General features: G+C 37.4%; 1 long non-coding RNA gene across 1 annotated transcript in view; it reads right to left on the minus strand.

The window, feature by feature from the left end:
- LOC143643158 (uncharacterized) overlaps positions 1-13,142 on the minus strand; it is a 102,377-nt gene that overhangs the window by 65,215 nt on the left and 24,020 nt on the right. Inside the window, exon 4 of the long non-coding RNA XR_013156160.1 lies at positions 10,144-10,306. This is a non-coding gene — a long non-coding RNA (uncharacterized LOC143643158). The remainder of the gene's footprint in view (positions 1-10,143; positions 10,307-13,142) is intronic.

Here is a 13,142-nt window from a genome sequence, read left to right on the forward strand (position 1 = left end):
GGTTTTCTCAATCCCTTGATGCTGAGTCCAAGCTCATTCTAGGATTTCTGTCCCACATTGCCAGGGAGGCTTACAACTCTGGGAGTCATGTCCCATGTAGGGGGTGGGTAGTGAGTTCACTTGCTATGTTGGATGAGAGAGAAATAGGCCACATCTGAGTAACAAGACATGTTCTCTGGGGTGACTTTTAGGCCTACTCTATCCTTTGTTGGGACAAGTTTCATACGAACAAACCCCAAGACTGAGGGAGTTTGGCTGATTGATTTGCTTGTCCCCACTGCTTGTGAGAATATCAGGAATTCTTCAAATGGGGAAGTTGAAATTTCCCCCTTTCTCACCCTCACCTAAGGGGACTTTGCAAATACTTCTCTATTCACTATTAAGGTCAATCATCTATCTTTCCTTCTGCTTTCATTTGTGCCCCCAGCCCTCCTTTCTCTATCATTCTCACATTCAGCTTCATTCAGTGTACTAACATTATCGTGCTACAATTAGGTAGTATTGTGCTATCAATTTTTGAATTTTTACAATCAGTCTTGTTGCAAAGCCTGCACCCCTTCTGCTCCAATTACTCAAAATCTACCCTATTTCTATTTCCCGATGGTCTCTGTCTTTAACTGTAAGTTTCCAAGTTCATTCATTAATGTTAGTTCATATCAGTGAGATCATACAGCATTTTTCTTTTTGTTTTGGGCTAATCTCACTCAGCATAATGTCCTCAAAGCCCATCCATGTTGATACATGCTTCATGAGTTTATTCTGTCTTACATCTGTGTAATATTCCATTGTATGTATATATCACAGCTTGCTTAGCCATTCATCTGTTGATGAACATTTGGGCTGTTTCCATCTCTTGACAATTGTAGATAATGCTGCTATAAACATTGGTGTGCAAATGTCCATTTGTGTTCTTGTCCTCATGTCCTCTGAATAGATACCTAGCAATGGTATTGCCAGATCATATGGCACTTCTATACTTAGCTTCCTGAGGAGCCACAAACTCCCCTCCACACTGACTGTACCATTTTACATTCCCACCAACAGTGAATAAGTGTGCATCTTTCTTCACATCCTCTCCAGGATTTGTTTTCTGTTTTTTTGATAATGTCCATTCTGGTGGCTGTGAGATGATATCTCATTGTGGTTTTGATTTGCATTTCCCTGATAATCAGAGAAATTAAGCATCTTTTCATGTGCCTTTTGGCCATTTGTATTTTCTCTTCTGAGAACTGTCTGTTCATGTGTTTTGCCCATTTTGTAATTGGGTTATTTGTCTTTTTGTTGTATATTCTGGATTCCAGATCCTTACCTGATAGGTTGTTTCTAAATATTGTCTCCCATTGTGCAGCCTGTCTTTTTACTATCTTGACAAAGCTCTTTGATGCACACAAATATTTAACTTTTTGTTTGTTTATTTTATATTTTCTTTTTTGCATGGGCAGACTGGGGAATTGAACCCAGGTCTCCAGCATGGCAGGTGAGAACTCTGCCTGCTGAGCCATCATAAAAGTGTAATTTTGGGGCGTTCCCATTTATCTATTTTTTTCTTCAATACTCGTGCTTTGGGTATAAGATTTAGGAAACTGCCTCTTATTCTAAGATTTATAAGATATTCCCCAACATTTTCTTCTAAAAGTTTTATGGTCAAAACATCTTTATCAAAGATGTTTTATCAAAGATGTTAGGTCTTTGTTCCATTTTGAGTTAATTTTTGTATAGCGTGTGAGATATGGATCTCCTTTCATTCTGCTGCATGTGGCTATCTAGTTCTCCAAGCACCATTTATTGAAGAGACTGTTCTGTCCCAGGCAAATTGGCTTGACTGCCTATCAAAGATCAATTGTCCTTAGATGAGAGGTTCTATATCTGAACACTCTGTTCAATTTCATTGGTCAGTATATCTATCTTTATGTCAGTACCATGCCATTTTGACCACTGTAGCTTCATAATACGCCTTAAAGTCAGGTAGTGTGAGACCTCCGACTTCATTTTTTCTTTCTCAGGATATTTTCAGCTAATTTGGGGCACCCTGCCCTTCAGGTAAATTTGGTTATTGTTTTTTCTATTTCTGAAAAGTCAGGTTTTGGGATTTTAATTGGTATTGCATTGAATCTATAAATCAATTTAGATAGAATTGACATCTGAACCGTATTTAGTCTTCCAATCCATGAATACCGTATGCCCTCCCATTTATTTAGGTCTTCTGTGTTTCTTTTAGGAATTTCTTGTAGTTTTCTTTGCATAGGTATTTTGCATCTTTAGTTAAATTTATTCCTAAATATTTTATTCTTTTGGTTGCTATTGTAAGTGAAATTTTTTTCTTGATTTCCCCCTCAGATTGTTCATTACTAGTGTATAGAAACACCACAGGTTTTGAGTGTTGATTTTATAACCTCCCACTTTACTGTACTCATTTATTAGGTCTAGTAGTTTTGCTGTGGATATTTTGGTTTTTTCAACATATAATATCATATCATCTGCAAACAGTGAGAGTTTTACTTCTTCCTTTCCAATTTTGATGGCTTGTATTTTTTTTTCTTGTGTAATTACTCTGGCTAGAACTTCCAACACAATTTTGAATAACAATGGTGATGGTGGACATTCTTGTCTTGTTCCTGATCTTAGGGGGAAAGCTTTCAGCTTTCCTCATTGAGGATGATGTTAGCAGTGGGTTTTTCATGTATTCCCTTTATCATGTTGAAAAAATTCCCTTCTATTCCTATCCTTTGAAGTGTTTCCAACAAAAAAGGGTGTTGAATTTTGTCAAATGACTTTTCTGCATCAACTGGGATAATCATGTGGTTTTTCTGCTTTGATTTGCTGATATGGTGCATTACATTAATTGATTTTCTTATGTTGAACCATCCTTGCATACCACGGATGAATTCTACTTGGTCATGGTGTACATTTTTTTAATGTGCTGCTAGATTTGATTTGCAAGAATTTTACTGAGGATTTTGCATCTATATTCATTATAGAGATTAGTCTGTAACTTTATTTTCTTGTAGTATCTTTGTTTAGCTTAGTATGAAGGTGATATTGGCTTCATAGAATGAATTAGGTAGCTTTCTTTCCTCTTCAATTTTTTTTGAAGAGTTTGAGCAGGACTGGTACTGATTCTTTCTTGAATGTTTGGTAGCATTAACATGTGAAGCCATCTGGTCCTGGACTTTTCTTTTTGAGGAGCTTCTTAATGACTGATTCAATTTCTTTACCTGTGAATGGTTTGTTGAGGTCGTGTGTTTCTTCTTGAGTTAATGTTGGTTGTTCATGCCTTCCTAAGAAGTTGTCCATTTCATCTACATTGTCTAGTTCATTAACATAAAGTTGTTCATAGTATCCTTTCATTACCTCCTTTGTTTCTGCAGGGTCAGTGGTTATGTCTCCTCTTCCATTTCTGATTTTATTTATTTATATCCTCTCTCTTCTTTTTCTTGTCAACCTTGCTAAGGGTCCATCAATCTTATTGATTTTCTCATAGAACCAACTTCTTGTTTTGTTGATTTTCTCAATTATTTTCATGTTCTCAATTTCATTTATTTCTTTCCTCTTCCTTGCTCTGCAGTTAGTTTGCTGTTCTTTGTCTAGTTCTTCCAAGTGAATGGTTAATTCCTCCAATTTTACTCTTCCTTCTTTTTTGATATAGGCATTTAGGGCAATAAATTTTCCTCTTAGCACATATCCCACAAATTTTGATATGTTGTGTTTTCATTTTCACTTGCCCCGAGATACTTACTGACTTCTCTTGTAATTTCTTCCTTGATACACTGGTTGTTTAAGAGTGTGTTGTTGAGCCTCCATACATTTGTGAATTTTCTGGCCCCCTATCTATTATTGATTTCTAACTTCATTCATTTACGATCTGAGAAAGTGTTTTGTATGATTTCAATCTTTGAAAAATTATTGAGGCTTGCTTTGTGACCCAGCATATGGTCTATCCTTGAGAATAATCCATGAATATTTGAGAAAAATGTGTATCATGCTGTTGTGTGGTGTAATGTTCTATGAATGTCTGTTAAGTCTAGCTCATTTATTGTGTTATTCAAATTCTCTGTTTCTTTATTGATCCTCTGTCTAGATGTTCTGTTCATTGATGAGAGTGGGGAACTGAAGTCTCCAACTATGATGGTAGATGTGTCTATTTCTCCTTTCAGTGTTTCCCTCACGCATTTTGGAGCATTCTGGCTTGGTGCATAAATATTTATGATTGTTATGTCTTCTTGTTGAATTGTTTCTTTTATTATTACATAGTGTCCTTCTTTGTCTCTTTAAACTGTTTTACATTTGAAGTCTAATTTGTTGGATATAAGTATAGCTACTCCTGCTCTTTTCTGATTGTCGTTTGCATGAAATATCTTTTCCCAACCTTTCACTTTCAACATATGTTTATCCTTGGGTCTAAGATATGTCTCTTGTAGACAGCATATAAATGGGACTTGTTTTTTAATCCATTCTGCCAGTCTATGTTTTGATTGGGGAGTTTAATCCATTAACATTTAGTGTTATTACTGTAAGGGCAGTACTTTCTTCTACCATTTTGCCTTTTGGATTTTATATGTTACATCTAATTTTTCTTCTTTTTACCTTTGTAGATAGTCTTCATTTCTATACTCTTTTCCACACCTCTCTCTCCCATCTTTTCCTATCTGTCTCTAGTGCTTCCTTTAGTGTTTCTTGCAGAGTCCCTCTCTTGGTCACAAATTTTCTCAGTCATTTTTTTGTCTGAAAACTTTTAATTTCTCCCTCATTTTTGAAGGACAGTTTTGCTGTATATAGAATTCTTGGTTGGCAGTTTTTCTCTTTTAGCATCTTAAGTATATCATACCACTGTCTTCTTGCCTCTATGGTTTCTTCTGAGAAATCTATGCTTAGTCTTATTGGGCTTCCCTTGTATGTGATGGATTGCATTTCTCTTGCTACTTTCAAGATTCTCTCTTTCTCTTTGACATCTGACATTCTGATCAATAAATGTCTTGGAGTACACCTATTTGGATGTATTCTGTTTGGGGTATGCTGCACTTCTTGGATCTGTAATTTTAAGTCTTTCATAAGAGTTGGGAAATTTTCAGTGATAATTTCTCCATTAGTTTTTCTCTTCCTTTTCCCTTCTAGTCTCCTTCTGGGACACCAACATCTTGTATATTCATACACTTCATGTTGTCATTCAGTTCCCTCTGTCCCTGCTCATATTTTTCCATTCTTTTCCCTATATTTTCATTTATTTGTTAGATTTCAGATGTCCTATCCTCCTTTTAACTAATCCTATCTTCTTACTCTTAAAATCTTACATTGTAGATTTCTATTGCTTTTTTAAATCTCTCTACTCTGCCTTTCATTCCCATAAATTCTGCAATTTGTTTTTTCAGACTTTTGATTTCTTCTTTTTGTTTGTTCCTTGCTTTCTTTATATCCACCCTGAATTCATGGATTTGATTTTTTCATGAGGTTTTCCATGTCTGCTCAAACATACTGAATTAATTGTTTCAACTTCTGTAGCCTATTTGAATTGCTGATTTGTTCCTTTGACTGGTCCATATCTTCAATTCAGTATGGTTCATTATTTTTTGCTGGTGTCTAGGCATTTCCTTAATTAGTTTATTCTGGAGACTGTTTTCACTTTTTTTTTAAGCTAGGATTTTCTTTCTGGATGACTTTGTTGTCTAGCTGTACTTTGACATTCAGTTCAGCTTATTCTAGACCTCTAGCTTAGGTTTTGTTTAATAGTTCATAATTTTTCAGTTTTTGTTTCTTGCCCTTCCTGTATGGTACCTTTTTTTCTTTTCTCCTTAGGAGGTCTACTTAGGTATTATAGATGCCACTCAGATTTTCCCAGACCAAACTGGCCTCTTCTCAGGAGAAAAGAGTCACCTGTGTCAATTGTCCCTGAGGGAGACCCAACAGGTTAAAGACTTTCCTACGAAGCCTCTGGACTCAGTGTTTTTCCTATTCTGCCTTGTATGTGGTGCTTCTCTGCCTGCGGGTCCCATCAGCATAAGGTGATGTGGGACCTTTAACTACAGCTTACTCTCCCTGCTAAGGCTGTGTTTGAGACAGAGAAGAGGTTGCAGGCTGGCTTTAATTGCTTCAGTTTTCCAGACCCTGGGGTCTGAATTCTTTGAGGGAGGGAATCCAACTGAGCTGGGCCCCACTCCTTTCCTGGGAAAAGCACAGCCTCTAGACAAACACTCAAACAAGCTTAATTCTGCCCATACCTGGGGCAATTGGAGCCTGCGAAGCCCTGTAGCTCTATCCAAAAACCGTTAAGCTATAGAAACATAGCCACAAAAAAGAAAAGAAAAGAAATAAAATCCTTTTCATAGCAGGAACCCATTGCTTGGGTCTGCCAATCAAGAACTTAAGTTGGTACATTGCTCTGGGCACTCCAGGTCCTATGTGCCCTCTCCTTTCCTTCAGAGTCCAGACCTTTTCAAGTATGTGCTGTCCCATCCATAAAACCTGTTTTTTTTTTTCTTTTTCTTTTCCCATCAGCTCTGCCCCCTCTGTGCCAGGGCAAAACCCAGCAACCTTAGCTTTTACTCAAGGTTCAGCTGAGCTGAGGGCCTATTTTTAGGAGTCAGAATTTGTTAACAAATTGGGGCTTGGTTGTGCTCAGTCCCTCCTGCTACTAAAGTCTCTTTCCTTTCGCCTCTGGGAAGCAGCCTGTGGGGGAGGGGTGCTGGTCGCCATGGCTTGAGGGACTCATGATTCTGGGTGGGCTCATAGCCATTCCAACTTGTCCAGACTAGTGTACACTGTGTGTCCAGTCACTGATGTAGCCCCAGCAATTGTTCTGTGCTGTTTCTGGCTATTTACTAGTTGCTCTGGAGGATGAACTAAATCCTACACCTCACTAAACCACCATCATGGCTCACATCAAATTGTAATTTTTGAAATAGCTGAAATAAAGAAGGATTAGGTTTTGCTTGATAATAGCAGTTTCAATTAATTGTGCCACAAACACCACATATGCTGAATCAGAGAAAATATTAACTGGCTCTGAAATATCTTGAAAGGCAGTGATCACTGCTAGTAATTCAGCTACTTGTGATGAAAATCCCGGCTTAAAATTTTCTTTGTTTTAAAACCTGAATATCTTGCAGAGCCATGGCCATATCCATCAGTGAAAATAATAGGAGCATCAACAATTGGATGTTTTTTTACTATATTGGGCAATATCTATTGAGTTCTTTTAAGAAACTGTATGACAGGTTTATTTGGGAAGTGATTGTAAATTTTTCCCACAAAATCAACAAAGACAATTTGCATAACAGATGGTTCTAAAAAGCAAGCATCAGCTCATTTTGTAAGAGGAATTATCACGAGAAGGACCCATTCCTTGTAAAGAACACGTATGTTCTCTTCCCTTAAGAATTATTTGTGCAATGAGATCAAGATACGGAGATAAGGATTTTACCACATTATTAGGAAGAAAAATCCACTCCACCCATGGGCTGAATTACTGCATTCACAGGTCAGTTAATAACCTCCATTTACCTGATTTCTTTTTAATAAAGTTAATAACCTCCATTTACCTGATTTCTTTTTAATAAGAAAAACTGGAGAATTCCATGGACTAAAGGACTCTTCAATATGTCCTTTGTCCAGTTGTTTCTTAACTAGTAATTGAAGGGCCTCTAACTTTTCAGTTGACAAAGGCCACTGTTCAACCCATACAGGAGTGAAGGTGGTCCAGGTAAGTGGCAATGGATCCAGGGGGGTTAAGAGGCCAGTTCAAGCAGTGGCCACTATAGAAAAGGCAAATACCCCACGCCCTTATGGTTTTTATAAGAGAGAGAAATAGGGTTCACTATACCATGATGATGTTTTCCGAACCCTAATCCAGGAATGTGCTCTTGTTTTTGCATTATTTGTTTGCACTGCTCACTGTAATCATTACGTTTAGGAATATTGTTCCAATAAATTGCGGCTTCATAGGTTAATAGGTAAGTCAGCAACATATGGCTGCAACTTAGCTGGTTGTACATCGGGGTCCTGGTGATGAAAAATGTTAACACTTTGTTTCACTCCTCTCGGAGTTCCTAGACCGAATATGGAAGCTTCCTTTAGTGGCCAAAAAGACGGCCACTGTTTAGTACTAAAATAGAAACATCAGCCCTGGTATCAATAAGACCTTTAAATTCCTTATTCTGAATAGTTATTTCCCATATGGGTCTAGAGTCTAAATTTTTTTCATTTAGGTACCCTTCAGCCTTTCCCATACTTCCAAAACCTTGACTACCACGTACCCTATCACTTTTACCCATAGGCACATAAGGAAGAACAAGAAGTGGGGCAATTTGTTCACCTGGTGAAGCTTTCCATGGTGTGCATGATGACATAACAACCAAGATTTCTCCTTCATGATCAGAATCAATAACCCCAATATGATCTCTTACTCCCTGGGAGGTGAGACTACTACTCCAAATATAAGGCCTACATTTTCATTTGACAAGGGACCAACAATGCCTGTTTGAACACAAACAGGTGCTTTCCCAGGGAGTAACATAACAGGCTCAGTAGCAGGGAAATCTTCATCCTGGGAGGTGACACCTTTTGATTGTTGACTTGAGCTGAATACACTCCCTTTTTGTTCAGGGCTGGGAGCATGCCCCGCTGGTAGTTTCCCTGCAGTACTCTGCTGTCCTTATGAAATATTGATCTACATTGAATAGACCAATGATTTCCATTCTGGCATCTGGGACATAGTCCAGGTGGTTTAGGATTACCTGATTTTTGTCTATCTTCTGTAGCAAATACTTTTCTTGTTTTCTTTCTACAATCTTTCCTAGCATGACCTAGTTTTCCACAATTATAACATTTTCCCAAGAAGGGAGCACTATTTTAACTCTGCCATCACTTGAGCCATCATACTAGCCTGAGCTTCAGCCATCATCTCTATTTTATGACTTTCCGCCCAACATCTTGACATAGTTTAATATAGCCTCTTAAATCCACTTTCCCTTTCATTACACCTAAAGCCTTTTGACAGTCTTTATTTGCATTTTCATAGGTACAAAGTTGTAGAATAGCATTCGCATCTTCTGAGTTACTAATTTTTTTTATAGCTTCTTGCAATCGAGCTATGAATTCAGTACAAGGTTCTTTAGCTCCCTGAACTACCTTTTGAAAAGAAGTTTTATGCTTCCCTTTACTTTCAATTCTTTCCCATACCCTAACACAGCATTTACGGACTTGAGAAATGGCTTGTTCTGACATGGTCAGTAAATTTTCAATTCTTCCCCAGGGCCCTTTCCCTCTTAGTTGTTCCAAAGAAATAGGAATATTCTGGGCTAAATTTTGGTTAGTGAAAGTGTCTGCATGTTCTCACTACCAAGTTCTGAACTGTAAATAGTCTCCTGGCCCAAGAGTGATTTTTGCTAAATTATCCCAGTCAGCAGGGGGGCAAGCGAGAGCCTTCAGCCAACCCTTGTATCAACCCAAAAAGTAAAGGGAAAATTAGGTCCATATTGCTGCACTGCACTTTTTAGTTCCTTTAAAGTCTTAAAAGGAAAAGGCTCATGCCTGACTTCACAAACCCCATCAGGATTGTTAGCTCTTTCATGGATTGTTACAGGGAAAGGCATCTGAAGAACATCTAAATCACCTTCTCTGTGAGCTTGCGAAGTTCCCCATTGAGCAGGTGTTAATTGATGTTCACCTGCCTCCATAGAAGGAAAAGGAGGAGGTGGGAAAGGGAGTTCGTTATCTTGAATATCCTTGATATTCACAGGGTAAGCAGAGGGGAGGTTTAGAGAATCACACAAGTTCTCCTTTAGTTTGTCTAGGTTGTCAATTACTTCCTCATTTTCCTCCTCATCTTCAGTCTGTAAAGGCTCAAGGACCGACCTGATTATAGTCCAAGTGAGCCAAATGGTTACAAGAAGTGGCACACCCTGTTCATGTAAGTTTGAAAGCTCTTTTCCTACTCTCTCCCAGCCCCCTCACTCTAAGTTGCCAAGAGTAGGAAACCAGGAACGGTATTTCTCTATTATTTGTAAAAGTTCAAAAAGCTGAGCCTTGCTCACTTTTGTCCCTCCTGTTTTAAGTAATTGTTTAAGAAGTCAGGCATATGGGTGATATTTTGTAGTGCTATCACTATTCCCCAATACCACCCTGCTTGCTTTTTCCTCAGAATGTCCATACCTGTAGTTTTTGTTTCCAGGACTCCAGAGGCCTCTAAATCCACCTGGGGAATCGTGACGTGGCTGTTTGAATTTTCGCTCTAGTGATCCTTCTTTGAGCCCCATGTTGGGTGCCAATTGTTGAGAACAGCTCAGTGAGAAGGGCCGAGGAAGGCACCACGAGTCTGAAAAATAAAGACACTCAGAAGAGTCTTTTAAGATGAGGGCAGGGGACTCATGTCTCAAAGGACAAGAGTCTGGAGCACTTGCTTAACACCATATTTAGTTTTCTCAGCGAAGCAAGAAGTGCACAGAAATAACCTGAGGTATGTTTGTTCTCTAATATTACATGCATACTGAGAGACTGCCTGTTCCTTCTTTATCGGGGTAATGATTAAGGGCCAAAAAGCAGATTGTTGCTCATTCTTTTTCTGGAATGTTAGCCAAGCACATGTTTCTCAACCTTGGCTGACTTCAGTGTTCTCAATCAACATTCCATCATAAGCCACAGATCTCAGTGTTCTGAGTTTGCAGGTGATTTTCAAAGCTGTTGCTTTGACTTCTCTTATTTTTCCCTTCACCCAGCAATAATGAATGAGGATTAAAGAACATGACTTTTCTGAGGTACACAACAGTTTCAAACAAGAACATGTAGTGCATCACATTGATTGATTTTCATATGTAGAAACACACTTGCAATTCTGGAATAAATCCCACTTGATCATACTATATAATCTTTTAAATATGCTGTTGGAATTGGTCTGCCAGTACTTTGTTAAGGATTTTGCATCTGTATTCATAAGGGAAAGTAGTGTATAATTTTCTCTTCTTGTGATATCTTTACCGAGATTTGGTATCAGAATAATGCTAGAATCATAGAAAGAATTAAAAAGTCTTCCTTTCTCTTGAATTCTTTGAAAAAAATTGAGAAGGACTGGTTTTAATTCTTCTTCAAGTGTTCAGTAAAATTCACAGTGAAGCCAGCTGGTCCTGGGCTTTTCTTTGGTGGAAGATTTTTGATTATTAATTCAACCTCTGTGCTCATCATAGGTTTGTTGAGGTTTTCTATTACTTTTTGAGTCAATTTAGGTAATTGATATATTTCTAAGATTTTTTCCATTTCTGCTAGATCATCTAATCTGTTGATATACAATTGTTTCATAGGATTCTCTTATAATAAAAAAAAAATTTCTACATGTCCACTAGTGATATCACCATTTTCTTTTCTGATTTTAGTTATCTGAGTCTTTTGCCTGTTTTTCTTTGCCAGTCTAGCTAAAGCCTTTTCAATTTTACTGATTTCCAAAGAACCAACTTTTTGGTTTTTCTATTCTTTCAATTGTTTTTCTATTTTCTATTTCATTTATCTCCATCCTATCCTTAATTATTTTCTTTCTTCTGCTAACTTTTGTTGACTTTGCTCTTCTTTTTCTAGTTCCTCAAGATTTAAAATTAGGTTATGAATTTGTATATATATATAAAAGCTCACAGCTGTAAATTTCCCTCTGATGATTACCTTCACTGCATCTCATAAGTTTTGGTATGTTATGTCTTCATTTTTCACTTGCCTGTAACTATTTTCTAATTTCCCTTATAATTTCTTCTCTAACCTATTGATTGTTCAAGAGTATGCTTTTTAACTTGCACATATTTGTAAACTTTCCAGCTTTCCTTCTGTTATTAATTTCCAACGTCATTTCAGAAGTGACCATGTACAATTTCAATATTTTTATATTTATTGACACACCTCTTGTGCTGCAACATATTTCTCCTGGAGAATGATCAACATGCACTTGGAAATAAGGTTGGGTATTGTTGGGTAAATTGTTCTATGTTTGCCTTTAGATCTAGTTGGTTTATAGTATCGCTCAAGTCCTCTACTTACTGATCTTCTTTCCAGGTGTTCTATCCAGTATTGAAATTTCCAGCTGTTATTATAGGACTGCCTATTTCTCTCTCCAAGTCTGTCAATGTTTGCTTAATCTATTTTGGCACTCTTGTTAGGTGCATATGTGTTTATAATTGTCAAAATTTTTTCTTGAATTTATTATTTTTTATCAACATTTAATGTCCCTATTCATGACAGTTTTAAACTTAAAATCCATTTTGGCATTTGCTGGGCATCTTGGATTTGTATATTCATATCTTTCATCAGATTTGGGAAATTTTCTGCCATCATTTCTTCAGATATTTTTTTTCTTGTCTCTGTAACTCTTCCTTCTCCTTTTTGGACTCATACAGCATATATATATGGATACTTGATGGTGTGCCACAGGCTCTTCAGGCTTCTTTTTCCATTTTTTAAAATTTCTGCTCCTCAACCTAGACAACTGTCTTTTCTTCAAGTTGCTGATCTTTTCTTCTACCTCTTCCAAGCTGCTGTTGAACTCTATTGAAATTTTCACTTCAGTTATTATATTTTTCAGTTCCTGAATTTCCATTTGGTTTTGAGTTCCTGAATTTCCATTTGGTTCTTTATAATTTCCATCTCATTATTGAAATTCTTATTTTGTTCATATATTATTTTCCTGATTTCCCTTAATTCTTTGCCATGTTTTCCTTTAGCTCATTGGTCTTAATTGAGAGAGTGTTCTAAGAGCTTGATTGGTAATTCCAGAGGTTAAGTTTCCCCTGGATTATTTTCCATCAAATTCTTTCTTCCCTGTGATTGGGCCATGCTTTCTTGTCTCCTTGTATGTTTTGTAATGTTTCCGTTGAGAACTTGACATTCCGATATTATCTTGTAGACACTCTGGAAATCTTATTTTCCCTTTCCTAGTCTGCCAGACCACCACCAACAAAAAATAAGAGAAACAGAAAGAAGCAGAGGCTGGAATGGGGCTCCCCCTTGTGTGTGCAATAAGAAATGAAATCAAGTGACTATCCTGCTCAGAGCAGTGGTTTCCAATGCCTGTTGGGGACTGCAGCACATGCTCGTTGCTCACGGATTTAGTTGCCCTGAGGCTCAGGTGAGAAGAAGTGATGCTAACTAGAAAAGGAGGTCTTATAGTAGAGGTAGTG

This window comes from Tamandua tetradactyla, chromosome 8 (genome assembly GCF_023851605.1).
Source record: "Tamandua tetradactyla isolate mTamTet1 chromosome 8, mTamTet1.pri, whole genome shotgun sequence".
NCBI lineage: Eukaryota > Metazoa > Chordata > Mammalia > Pilosa > Myrmecophagidae > Tamandua > Tamandua tetradactyla.